General features: G+C 44.1%; 1 protein-coding gene across 2 annotated transcripts in view; it reads left to right on the plus strand.

Moving 5' to 3' along the window:
* The first annotated feature begins 3,074 nt into the window (after window positions 1-3,074).
* pip5k1bb (phosphatidylinositol-4-phosphate 5-kinase, type I, beta b) overlaps window positions 3,075-13,356 on the plus strand; it is a 43,855-nt gene continuing 33,573 nt past the window's right edge. For both annotated transcript variants that reach the window (XM_036527377.1, XM_036527378.1), the window contains exon 1: window positions 3,075-3,269. The gene's annotated coding sequence lies outside the window, so the exon portion shown is untranslated. The remainder of the gene's footprint in view (window positions 3,270-13,356) is intronic.

Consider the following 13,356-nt stretch of genomic DNA (forward strand, 5'->3'; position numbering starts at 1 on the left):
TTCTTGTCTCTCAGTGTCACTGTGTTATGTCGAACTGTTGTATTGTCACTGTGGGCCTGAGAGAAACGCAATTTCAATCCTCCGTATGTCCTGTGCATATTGGAGAATTGACAATAAAGTTGACTTTGACTTTGACTTGACTTATCGGGGTCTGCAACAGTATTTAAAGGAAGAACTGATAAGATTAACCCTCCCTCTCTCCACTCTCTCTTTCAGAGTGGAAAGGGACAATGTACAGAATGAGTCAAAAGACATGTGAATCGAACAACTTAAATGCTTGAAATTTGTTTCTTTGACAAATATAAATAGTTAAGTTGATGCCCATGTAAGAATTTCTTTCAAAAACAAAATTAGTTTTAAAAAATATTTTTGGCTACTTTGAAGAATCTAAAATATAATATAGTTTTGATTTGTTTCACACTTTTTAGTCAGTGCATAATTCCATATGTGTTATTTCATAGTTTTGATTTTTTTAATCCCACTAAAAGGATCGATCTTTCATCTTTCATAACCTGTGGTGTTTGACCTGTTCTCTTTTTTAAATTTTCATCAAGAGTTTAACCGTAAAGAAAGAGGGTTTAAAATTTAAAAGGCAGTAGCAGTGTACACAACAGTGTACAGTGCATGGAGTCTAAATAGTCTGTTTTGAGACTGGGATGTGCTTCTGTCCTTATGGGGCTGTCTGCTGGACTGCTGATTAAGCTGACAACAGAAAATATCACAAGTTGCACTACTGGTGTTATATAACTGCTGTGCTTTTATAAAAAATAATAATATTGGGTCATATAAGATTGTAATTCACATAACTAATCTATGGGAACATAATAAGTATATGGTGTATGCTTATGATGTTGCAAATCTGAGCTTATATCATGAATGTAGTGTTTAGTTAATGTCAGATAATAAGCAAACTACTCTGAAATTCTGAAAAAACTTCCCTTGGGTGCCATCACACTGTGCTCCTTTCTTGGAAAAAGGAGAACATTTTGCCCCATCCTCAAATAGCTTACCAAGATAAGACGCTGAACAAATTGAGTTATTCTCTGTAAGGCATCTAAAAATGTTTGAGGAATAATTCGATAAACAGACTCTGCTTTTACAGAACAGAAGACCCAGGGAACAGTGAGTCTAAGAGAAGCGCATAGGAAAGGCGTGGTGACACTCAGGTTTTTAGTCATACTTTAAGGGCCTAATTGAGCGAGAACTTAGGAAAGTTTATGAGTTTTAAGTCAATGCTGCTTGAATCTTCTCTCATCTTATTAACACTGAATCTGAGTTCAGTCTATATTTAAAAACCCTATTGCTGGAGGAGGTGGCTTCAAGTTGCCGCTATATATCAGATGTAATCATGAGTTGGTTACTTGACTCTAGCGGCTCAGCTACATCAGCCCTGAAAATTCTATCAAGATTTGTATAAAAATTAATTCAAAAATTAAAAATTAATATTAATTCAAAAATTAATTTCCTGCAATTGGGGAATTGCTCCAAAAAGATCATTTGATCTATGAAATCCAAGAGCTCCTGTTCTTACCATTAGAGAAATGTTGATACATATAACGCTTGCAGGAGGAGGGCCTTAGAAGGTTGTTTCTGGGTTTTGTTACAACCTCTGCTCTATTAATTATCACAGTCACTGGCTTGATCTGATGTTTTGTAATAAAATCATGAATGACAGTATGAATGACAGACAGCTACACTGTATCCTTAGCTAAAATATTATACTATGGTCAAATAGCAGTGAAATTGTGCTGGTGAATGGAACTATGCAGCAATTTAAGCTGCAGGCATTAGCTGAAACACAGCACATACATTGGCCCTTCAGGCAAGGCGTTGTGCAGGCCTAACCTATTCACATCGCTTTGTTGCCCAGTTCATTGTAATGCTATCAGGGATAATTTACCTGATTTTTCGTTGAAATGAATAACTGAGGAGGATAGGATATTTAAAAAATCAGGGGATATCAGCAGGGTTAACCTTACATGGCACCACATTGCTCTCCTCAGAAAAAAGTATTGGTTAAGATGGATTACACTTATAGTACCTTTCAATGTTCTTAAAGGACTTTACAGTGATGGGGGGCCCACCTCAACCACCACCACTGTGTAGCATCCAAATGGTTTATGCACACCAGCAATTTTGCACCAGAAGACTCACCACACATCAGATAGTGGAGAGGGGGGAAATTATTTAGTCAATTAATTATTGTGAAAATCATCTCAGCCTTTCTGATCTGCAATCAGTGACATCATGTCAGGAGAACCTGGGTTAGCCCAAGACTCCTGACAAGTTGAAGTTTTCTGGGCCATGAGGTGTCATGCCATAAAGTGTAATCAAACCTTTACCCCCGGCCTTCACCCTCCAGAACATATCAAAATGTCACACCTGAAAACAAAATTAAGATGGTAGATATAGTGGATCAGATGGCATGTTCAAAATATGTATCCTTAGCTTTAGGTTGGTCTTGCATCATGGTGTCAGTTTGATTATTGTTTTAGACAACAGGCAATGTCAGTGGCTCTACTGAGTGTAAGCTTACGGGATTCAAACTCACGATCTGGCATCCACTTCAGTTCTATAGCCACTACATCATCAAACAGACTTACTCTGGCAACATTACTGACTTGTGAGAGAAGTTAAGACTGGTGGGTCAGTAGCATGAGATACCAATTGTATTTCAAAGTTTACTGGCCAGCAGTGTGAGTCTTCAGACAACCAAAACTAAATCTAACATTGCATATTACTGAAATCTTTAATAACCTTTGTCGTTGAAAGGGGTACCTTTGTACATCTGCTTCCTGTGGTAAGCCACCGGTGAGCCAAGTTGCAGACACAACTATGAAAGCGAATCTGTTCCGCCGAATCAATCCAAGCCACAGTCGCTCGGTTCGCTAGTACTTGCGCTTTTCCCCCAGCTGACGGACTGCGGGCACTGCTTGCATCACCACGCATCACTTGCATCGTCAGCCGGCAGGTGGCCTTGAAGCTCTTCCTGCTGTAATGCTTGCTGCGCATGCAGGATGTGCACTACTCTGTGCGGTGGGGCCATGGTGCGCGCAAAGAGGCGGAGACTTCGGAATGTCTAGCAAGGACTCGCTGTTCGACTGCGCTGATACTGCGAACGGGACTGCACCAGTGCGACTCAGTCAGTAATCGTTTACAGAAACACATTTTGCTGGAGTATCCCCAACCTTGGAAATCTGAAGGGAGAACATCTCTTTATAATCGAGGACGCATCTGTTTATTCCACACGGAGGCGAATTGTTTCTAAGGTAAGCGTTTCAAGAATTTTTACTCGCTCACGGGTAGGATCTATGAACCAATAACTGCCAGCCTCACCTGCCTGCTTGACGCACCTTGCGATGTTTGCCGTGAAAACTTTCACCTTAGATTGCTTGGCAAAGGATTATTCCTGGCTGGGTTGGCTAATTACTTTACAGCAGCTGGCGACCGTGTTCCCTCGTTAGCCTTGGCATAGCCCGAATCTGGTGTACTGTCTCGATTAAGGAGGGGAAAAAGTTATTTCTCCGTGTGAATCATAATGCACGTTATCTGTTTGACAGTGGTCCATATGACATGGTTGGCGTGTTGTTTAAACAAACGCAATGTTTTTATTCTATTTATTTATTTATTTTATTCTGGGTTAGCCTCCGTTATGGCAAGTTTTTGGCATTTCTGTTGCCATTCTGCGCCGTGATAGACAATTTGTCTCACGCACATCACAGAACCGGGTATCAAAATCTGAAAATGTGTAAAATTACGTCATATTGCAGGAAAGTATTGTCGTTGGATTTACTCGAAGTGTGGCAAAATGAAGAAATTGGTTCATTTATTTAAGTTTAATCTGTTATGCCAAATATGCCTTATTATATTAAATATTATTTCGTCAACAAACATTACTGAGTCTATTCAGTCGTAGACATAGATATGCACTAATTCAATACTTACTAGAGTGCGTCACAGTATTTACCACGATACTGAGATACAAGTATTAAAAAACAAACTTGTTTTCAGACTGGCTTCAGGTAGCGCCCGACAAGATTGGCAGTCTGGGCATTCGGCAGTATCTTGTGAGCCCTTCCCCATTGATAAACATATTTAAAACTAAAGAATCAGCCTAACACCTTTTAACAGTTTATACTGCATCCTGAGAAAGACTCTGGAGTACTCTGTAAAATGGAAGTTGAAAGTTAAAGTACACTCTTCTCTTGATTCTCTTGAAAACGGTTGTTTTCACGCTATGATCACTACACAGGCAGGAGTGTGTGCTTTTGCATTACAGACTGTTTAGATCCATTCAGAAACACAGAATAAGTGCATCCCTGATCTTGTTTGGTGGTTGTTGGAGAATAAGATTCAAAAATATGTTTGGGATGTCCTATTGTCATCCGATTGTTGGATCCAGTCCAACCTTTTGCCTGGAGGTTATAACACCAAGTAGTGTCATTATGCAGGACATGAGCAATTTGGTGTGTCACTGGTCCTCATTCATAGTAATATCTACAGTGTCCTTCATTTGTTTCTGATACCATGGTTGTGGCGGGGGGGGGGGGGGGGGGGGGTGAGTTTACTAGGCAGAATATTAACCATTGTTTCCACATTAGCACTGGTAGGAGGTGTTGCCCAGTGATAAACATGCTCTACAAGCTCCTCTCTGAAGCATTTAGCAGTGAATCCTTGACTATGTCTCCTGGAAAGAATTAGCAATTAGCATTTAGCAGTTGTCAGATCTACTTTAAACCTTGTTGGCAAATGGCCAAATAGCTACCATAAATTTATGGTAACATTTTTGAGTTATAATTGAGGGATTGTGCCTTCACGTCATAATCTCACTGATGACCTGATTCTTACATGGGTCCGTTGGTTGAGCTGTGTGGCTGCTGATTGGATACTTAATATTGTAGGGTAGAGATTGTCAAGCATGCCAAGTGTGGGAATCCAAAAACTGCCAATCCAGTGTAGCATAGTGGTAAGGGGCAGGACATGTAACCCATGGCTGCCAGCTCAATTCCCTGGAAGACCACCACTACTTTACCCATGGGACAAGGTATTTAACCCAAATTGCCTCAGTAAGTATCCAGCTGTAAAAATAGCTGACGTACAAGAATTGCATGAGATATGTATGGATACAGGCATCTGCCATGCAAGTCATGTGGCAACAGCAAAGGTAGTTGAGAAGACACCATTGACTCAAATGGAATGCAATTTTTTTTTTAAGAAAGCCATGTGAGAATCACCCAATGGTATTGAAGGTATGTTATAAGGAACTGTGTTATTGTGCCATTTCCACATCCATTTTAGGAGGAAGCTTGTAGGTAATAGTAATCAGTTAAAGACTGTGGGAGAAGCACACTGGGTTCTCTCTGTGTCCCCTTGAGGGAATGGCGGGGGAAATGCTTAAGGGCCATGTTTTGTTCAGGAAAAAAGTTTTGTACACATTTAATTTGATGCAATTAGAATGTTCTTTTTCCCACAGCACAGGAAATTCCAAGAGGCTGTTCATGTGAATGGTAGACAGAGAGGAAGTCACTGAGTATCTTCTAGAAGTTGGCTATGGCTATTTACCGAAATGCCGTTTTGCTAAACAGAATGATTGGAGGTAGGTGAAGCTCAAGCTGCTTATTTGTCATTCAGCAGCCCAAAGGAGAGGGAGAGGATGCTCTGCGCTGGTATGTTCAGATCAACGTTTGCAGTGTGCACTTCCCTCCTGGAGACCAGGGCAGCCATCGTCTGGCCTTGTGCTAAATCCAATGATATCTGCCCTGTGCTGGATGTGGTTCTCATCAGATGCAGTTACACTAATCTGAGGAAGAGGGACCTCGCACATTCTGCCACCAAAAGAACAAGTTGATCCACATTTTCCTGCCATAGGTCAGGCGTTAAAATAGACGAAAGCCCTGAGGTGAGGTATATTTAGGATGTTCCGTGGCTCAGTCTGCGGAGACGGGAGGAGAGGAGCGCAGTTCACCTCCCTGTGAGTGGCATACGCGGTGTTTTCCTCATTTGTTCCGAGTCCAGAGGATGTGTTTCAGAGTCACATGTCTGAAACATCAGTAGTTCTGTAAGCGTGAGGAATAGGTTCGCCAAGGAGCCGTCAGCCTGCCCTCACCTCCGGTCTGCAGAAGCACTTCCTGCAGGAAGCACTGGCAGTGTGATCACTATGCCTTAATGCTGAGGTAAAACACAGTCAGCTGTTTTTCCACTGCAGCATGGGAAAGCGGAATCACGAGGCAACCCCACTACCCCCCCTTCACCCCCCACCCAAAAAAAGAAAGAAGAAATCAAATCATGCAAGATTCAACCAGGACTTTGCATTTTGTTTGGCATGTCTCCAAAACTCCAAAGACGTCATGGAGTTGTTGTTGTTGTTGTTTTTGATATTTTTTGAAACCTTAAATCTTTCATCCAATCATGAATATCCACATAACATGCACCCACTCCCTTGTGAAGTGAGTGTCCAGTGCTGCCCCGCCTGGCTCCTTCATCGCCGTCTCTGCGGTGACGTGTCACATTCCTCCCTGTCCTCCCAATCTGGCCGGCTGGCAGGCTGCCCCCTGCTCATGTCGTTCTGTCCGGGGAACATTCTGCATTGGACTCTATTAGGCTGTAGATGTGAAATATTTCCCCTCAGGTCCCGAGGGATGTCCAGTGGTATACATTAGCCTGCCTTATCCACTGTCAGGAGTTGGCTGAACTTGGTGTATCAGTCTGTCTGTATGTGAATGTGATGCCACCTGCTTTATAACAGCCTGGGGGGGTTGTTTCTCCATGGGAACAAACAGCAGGGGTGACTTTTTTCCATGAAACTCCGTATCAAATGGGCAATGAGAGTGACCAGACCCCCCCCTCAAATTTTTTTCTGGTTTGGCAGCATGGTGTAGTGGTAAGAAAGTTGGATTTGTACCCTAGAGGTTCCAGGCACATTTCCCAGGTGGGGCTGTGCTGTTTTGCCCTTCAGGAAGGTGTAAATATCCAGCTCTAAAAGTGGATGACAAGTAGAAAATGTAGGCCATGCAAATGACTCAGGGGTAAGGGTGTCTGCAAAGAAAATATGTAATGTAATCCAAACTATCGTGTGCGCGGCCAGTCAATGTCTTTCTAGAACACCAGTACAGTAGAGACAGTGAACTGCACTGTGCGTGGCAGAGCTGCTACAGTGTTAGAGGGACGTCAGTGGAACGTTGTGTCGTGTGCTCGTTGGTATGCCAGAATGGGGCCCTCGGCAGCACAGCTGAGAGAACAGCGCATCTGTTTTCTTGACAGACTGCCCTGTCACGGCAAAACAGTCCGTTTCGTGAAAATGCTGTGTCTGCGACGTCCTCCTTGCAATTGCACAGTCTTGATATAAAGCAGCTTCGACCTGGAGCTCTGGCAGCAAGCCGTAAGCTCTGTTCAAATGACCTTTGACCTTTAGTCAGAGCCAGGTGCCATGAGACAAAGCTCAACCTGCCTTTTAATGCTGGGCCAAAGACTTCACTGACTTCCAGTGCGAACCTGTGCGATTTTAACAGCTGCTCAATCCGGCATGTAAGTGACTTTCTTGTTTATGAAAATGGAAATTCAGAGAGGCATGGCAGAAGCTTATAATTAACCCAATGCTGCTACTCTCCAGTGACCACCTGGGTGTGCTTGCTCCTGGAAGGTTCTGGAAGGAGATGCCAGAGACTGACTGTGTCCCTCCTAAAGTCCATGTCTTGATAGTTCTGCTTTTTAATAGAAGGCTGCTGTGCTCTCCATGCTGCTGTGCTAGCTATTGATATTCTGTCTTTGGCCACACCCCTTCACAAATATTCAGAACCAGTCTGCAAATCAGAAAGCTTGTATTGTCAATGGTGGCACAGGCTGAAGTCTCAGTGTTATGCGCACAAAGCAGTACACCTGTGGTGAGGAAGAGGATTTTCTGGGAAGTTCTGGGTGGACTTTGAGAGGGTGAGAGTTCGGAAAGGTGTGTCAGGGGGAAAGTTCTGGAAAGTATGAGTTCACAGAGAAGTTCCTGCTTCCATAGATTTGCTTGTCGTTTTGTCACTGGCACAAAAGGTCATGGCTGTGATGTGTTTGAATGGGAAAGCAGCAGATGCAAATTGCCTCAAAAAAAAAAACACAAATCACCCAGCCAAGGACAGAGTGTATGTGATATCAGCTATGCTGAGTGTCACTCATAGATTATGTAATATTCTCCAGCTCAACAGGGTGACCAATGAGGACAGCACTTCTTCATGGCAATACATGCAGTTCTTTGTATTTTTGTCTCTCCATGTAGCTCCAGTGTGTTTTTGATTACATTGTTGTTGCATTTATTATTGTCATATCATTTCTGCTACTTCTACTACTATTACTACTACAAGAATATGCATTGTGTAGTACATAGCAAGATCTATTTCTTCCATTGGAGGATGCATGAGAATTTTGATTTTATTCAAGACACATCTCCCTTTCACTCGAGAATGCCTGCACAGGAACACGACAGTGTGATCGTAAAATGAAAAGGAAAAAAAAAAACAAGCCATGTGACCCTAATTTGCAATTGCAGAGTTACATAATGACTTTAACTGCTGTGGGACATAGCCTTTTGTTCCACACCCTTCAGATAAGCCCCTCAGTGTCTGAGTGTTTGGATCAACGTGCCTTACCCTTGTTTGAAGTCCTGGTAGTACGTTATTTTAAGATTTTCTGATATGCCATTTTGTTTTCACAAGAAAATGACCCACCTCAGCTCAGCTTTTTTCACCATGACCTCTCCCTTTAGTTCTCTTCCTGGTCATCCTGTCTCTCTGCTCTCTTTCATGTCACAAGAGTGAATTCATTGTCTTATTATTATCATCAATCTGATCATCATCATCAATATCGTTATCTTGATATCAGTCAGAATGTGATTTGAGGGGGGGAAGTTAAGTTTTCTCTCAGTTTCCATGGGATACTCTGTTTTTTTATGCAGGCAGAGGGAGGCAGTCAGCTCTCTGCCACAACCTGCTCTCTTTAGATGGGAGGTCAAGGGTTGCCTGTCACCTTTGGCAACCATATTTGTCTTCCTTTTTACTCCTTTTCTTACAGTTTATCAGTTTGCTTTTCCAGTCAAGCAAACAGAGGCAGTTCTGCTTCAACGTTGAGCTAGAAGGAGGAAGAAAATGAGTGAGACGCCCTTGTGTGTCCAGATTGACGTGTCCACACGTGCATCTACAGCCTGTTTGTGCGCTAGTTTCTGTTTGCACACACGTCCTGCTTCCCTCTCGGAATTCTGTCACTATTTGTTGACTGGTGTGTTACCTTATGGTGTGTGTGTGTGTGTGTGTGTGTGTGTGTGTGTGTGTGTGTGTGTGTGTGTGTGTGTGTGTGTGTGTGTGCGTGCGTGCCACATGCTCAGGTGTCTCCACTGGTGTTGGAGAGGACAGTGGCATAAGGTTAACAAGTGAAAGAGAGACAGTGAGAGAGAGACCTTCAGCAGGATCAGGAGGCTGTAGGTGCATGATGGTCTTCCATGGATGACTGTGTGTTGTAGCAGTTGAAGAACTGAACTTGTGACTAGGGGTTAGTGGGTTCAAATCCCAGATTTTGAACCCAAAGGTGCAGCAATTTGCTATGGTGATAAGGATATCTCCTACCCAAATGCATAGCAACAAATGGTTTCATTTGCTAAGTCAGTGCCCTTAGCAGATGTGCTTACTCGTGACTTACACAGCTTGCATTTTTACATCATTCGTATACACCTGGACACGTACTGAAGTGATTCAGCATTAGCATTGTGCTTGAAGGTGCTGTTCAATATCAGAGCTGTGGGGATCAGGGATCAGCCGGTGTTTGGGTTACAAACATATTGAACCCCCCTGGAACCCCCCCCCCCCCCCTCCTTAGTAGGTATTAGTGAACGGGTCTGTACTGTTAGGGAGGCCACATTTGCATTTGCCTGTGTGGGATTGTGTATATGTGTGCATGCATTTGTTTGTTTTATGCACCTTGATGTCCTATTTTTGGGTCTCTGTTTTGGTTCTCTGTGTTTATCCTTTGATAGGAGCCCCGCCCCCCCCATATCATTAGCAAGGAAAAGGTCAAATAACTGAACCTGAACTACAAGCCCATGTTTTTGAGGGCAGTGGGTCAAACGGCCTGGTTAATCCACCTTGTTGCCATTCTGTGGGACTGTCAGGCTTCTTTTCTAAACACAGTCTGTTGCGGTTTCATCTGTAGCTCACGGCCTTCACTCCCACACTGACCGGCACCCTCCGTGACGTTCTCTAGTCATGAGACGACCTCGCACATCTGACATTGGTGGCTGGGCGGCTCCGCTCAGCTGCCAGAGGGAGGGAGGGAGGGAGGGAGGGATGGAGAGGAGGAGAGAAAGAGAGCAAACACAGGAGAAAACAATAGGCCCCCCTTGTTTCTTATGCAACCTCACAACAACCCAATCCGTGCTCTCTCCCCTGCAGGGAGCACTCCCCGCTGAAGGTCATATCACGCTTCAGAGAGGGAAAAAAAAACAAAAACAAAAACAAAGAAAGCTTGCTTTGTTTTTGAAGTCAAAATAAGTGCCGCTCCTCAACCCTCACTGTTACATGCCCCTGCCGTCACTTTCAAAAGTGTCGTCTCTGACCATGCGAGGTGATTTGCTTGAGCTCCTGCTGATGTACATTAACATGAGGGTGAATATTTTCCCCATTTCCTCACAAATATCAGAGTCCAATTATGGAGCATGCATGATGGGGGAGGTGAATGGTCTGGGAAGGGCTGCTCAAATTCTCAGTGAGATGACAAACAAAAGAAGGTCCGAAAAGGTCTTCCTATAGTTTTATTTACCTGAAATGACAACACCTTCTCTGGGGCCTTGGAGTTTCCTTGAAAGGCACTAACTGTTACACTCTCTGAGGAGGAACACAGACTGCACACCGATTGGCTGGAAGACAGCCAGCCTTGTGTGGATTGGGTCTTGGACATTCAGCTGCACAGCTGCTCAGTGGGACCAAGGGAGATCTGTTGATGTCTAGGTCACGTTCTTCCCAAGTGTGGCCTCACCAGGGTGTCTTTAACAACAGAACAGACACCACCAGTCCTACGTTGTGGCATCTTGTTTTGTGTGGGGTACACATAAGGCCCAGCTTGGAGGTTGAACTACTGCTTATTCTCAGCCATCTTTCCTAATGCTATGGCCTGAGATGGTTCTATTTTCACACAGAGTGCACTTATCCCTGTTCTTTGTCACATGTGGAGGTTTGGCCAATCAGAGGGAGCTGCACATGTCGTGCAAAAGGAGATTTCCACTGGTTCCTTGTTGTCACAGCTGGAAGGGTAGTTTGTCTTGCCCTGGAGGCCCTACTTTTGTTTGTTGATTTGGTTCCTCCTCAACATTTCTCGCAGTGCCTTTTAATTCATAATGCATTATCAGCAAGATCTGATTGCACGGTAATTGCAAGGAATATGATTCAATTCTATCGACGGTGACACGCACATTAAGAATGCCACAAAGGAAACGCCGACTCCTGCTCCCACACAAATGTTTCCCCTCCCCGCCCTCCCTTTCTCTGTCTGTCTCTTCTCTCCTTTGACCTTTCCTCCCTCTCGTTCTCTCTTTATTCTCTGTCATTGTCTCTGTTGCTTGCCTTGGCTGGAGTCACGCACCTCTCATAAGCAGTAGGACTGGAGTGAAACACTGACTGAACAGCAAATGGAGACCTTTCTGGAACTCCATCTCTTGCTCTCGATTTCTGGTTTATGGTTGTCTGTCTCTCTGTCTTTCCATGCCTCTCTCTCTCTCTCTCTCTCTCTCCCTCCCCCTCCCTGTCTCTTTCACTCCCTCTTCACTCCTCCCTCCTCCCTCCTCTCTCCCTGTCCTCCCCTGTTTTTCTGTCTGTCTCCTTCTCTGTCTTCCTTTCTCTCACTGTAGCAGCTTTGAAGCCTTATAGCCCTCACTTGTCCTGGATCTGGCGTGGTGGCTAGCATCATTTCGGACGAGCGATGGAGGTGTTTTTTTCGGTGCGTTCCCTCCTGTCCCCTCAGAGTCCAGCTTCCAAGCTGCTGACTCCTTTCCCCCAGAATGCCCCTCTGCTCTGGGATCTAAAATAACGCAGGTGTTTTATGTCCGCTGTATCCTGCGCAGTGAGTGTGCAAGCATGCATGTGTGGACCACAGCTGAGTGAAGAGCGTGAAAAATTCATCTGTTAAGTTGCAGTATTTCACTGCTCAGTGAACACCCTCACGCGGTGTGGCAGATGCCTTTTTATTTATTTGAACACTTCAGGCTTTCTGAAGTGTTCAATGTCCTCCATGTTCACCTGAGGTGCCGTGTCCACACCTGTGAAAAGGACAAGGTTACAAGTGCCATGTTAGTCACCTGGAATTCAGGCACTGCTGTTCATGTAATACACTGCTACACTGCTGCCCTGAGCTGAGTGCCAGACTAACACTGCATAACACTGTACTAACTATACACAGTCCATGCTCCACCGAATATCCTTTACTCCACACCCTAATGTCTAATACTAACACTAGAGGATGCTTGCTTCACAGCCTTATTGAAGTGCTATACTAACACTGCACTGTGCTTGCTCCACACCCTTACTCAAGTGCTATACTTACACTACACAGTGATTAGTCCACACTTTTACCCAAATGTTTTACTAACTCTTTACAACCCTTACCCTTACTGGATAGCCCTTACTCCACCCTCAAGTGCCGTACTAACACTATATAGTCCTTGCTACACATTGCTGCCCTTACTTAAGGTCTTCACTAGCACACTCAGGACAGTGACAGTTTTTGAAAGGATTATAATGGCGATGACGATTGTCGTGACTTATGGGGATGAGCTCAGTGTTCGGTTTCTCATGAGGCTGAATTTATGAGTCGCCTTTTGACCATTTTTGTTCTGGCAGTGTAGCAAAGCCTTATTTTCCCAGCAGCTTTTCAGCACATGCAGAGAACCTCAGGGTGCAGATAAATTGTGCTGTAGAGATGAAAATAGACCCCAAAGGAGTACATACAACAAAGTGTTCATTTATAGGCCGTTTCTGTCACTGTTTTAACAGCTCTGAAAACATGCGAAGATCAGGGTACTTTTTGTTGTAACACCCTGCATTTTCCCATGCTGGTTTGGCAACAGGAAGTTTGGTCGAGTGTCGGTTTGACCCAGGAAGCTGGGCGCATGACGCAACCCTCTCACTGCTCAACAGGAGGGGAAGTCATCGCTTATGATAACATGCTGAAAGAAGACGCTTAGAGCCATCTAATCCCTGAAGAAGTTCATAAGCCCCTGCGTATGATCCTTGCGTATAAACCTTACCTTGCCTACATCATAGGCAAGGTAAAACAAAACAACTCTCTGCATTTCCCTCAAACTGTGCCAGAGAGATGCCATCATGAACACTGCCCCTC

The sequence above is a fragment of the Megalops cyprinoides genome, chromosome 4, assembly GCF_013368585.1.
Source record: "Megalops cyprinoides isolate fMegCyp1 chromosome 4, fMegCyp1.pri, whole genome shotgun sequence".
In the NCBI taxonomy this organism is placed as follows: domain Eukaryota; kingdom Metazoa; phylum Chordata; class Actinopteri; order Elopiformes; family Megalopidae; genus Megalops; species Megalops cyprinoides.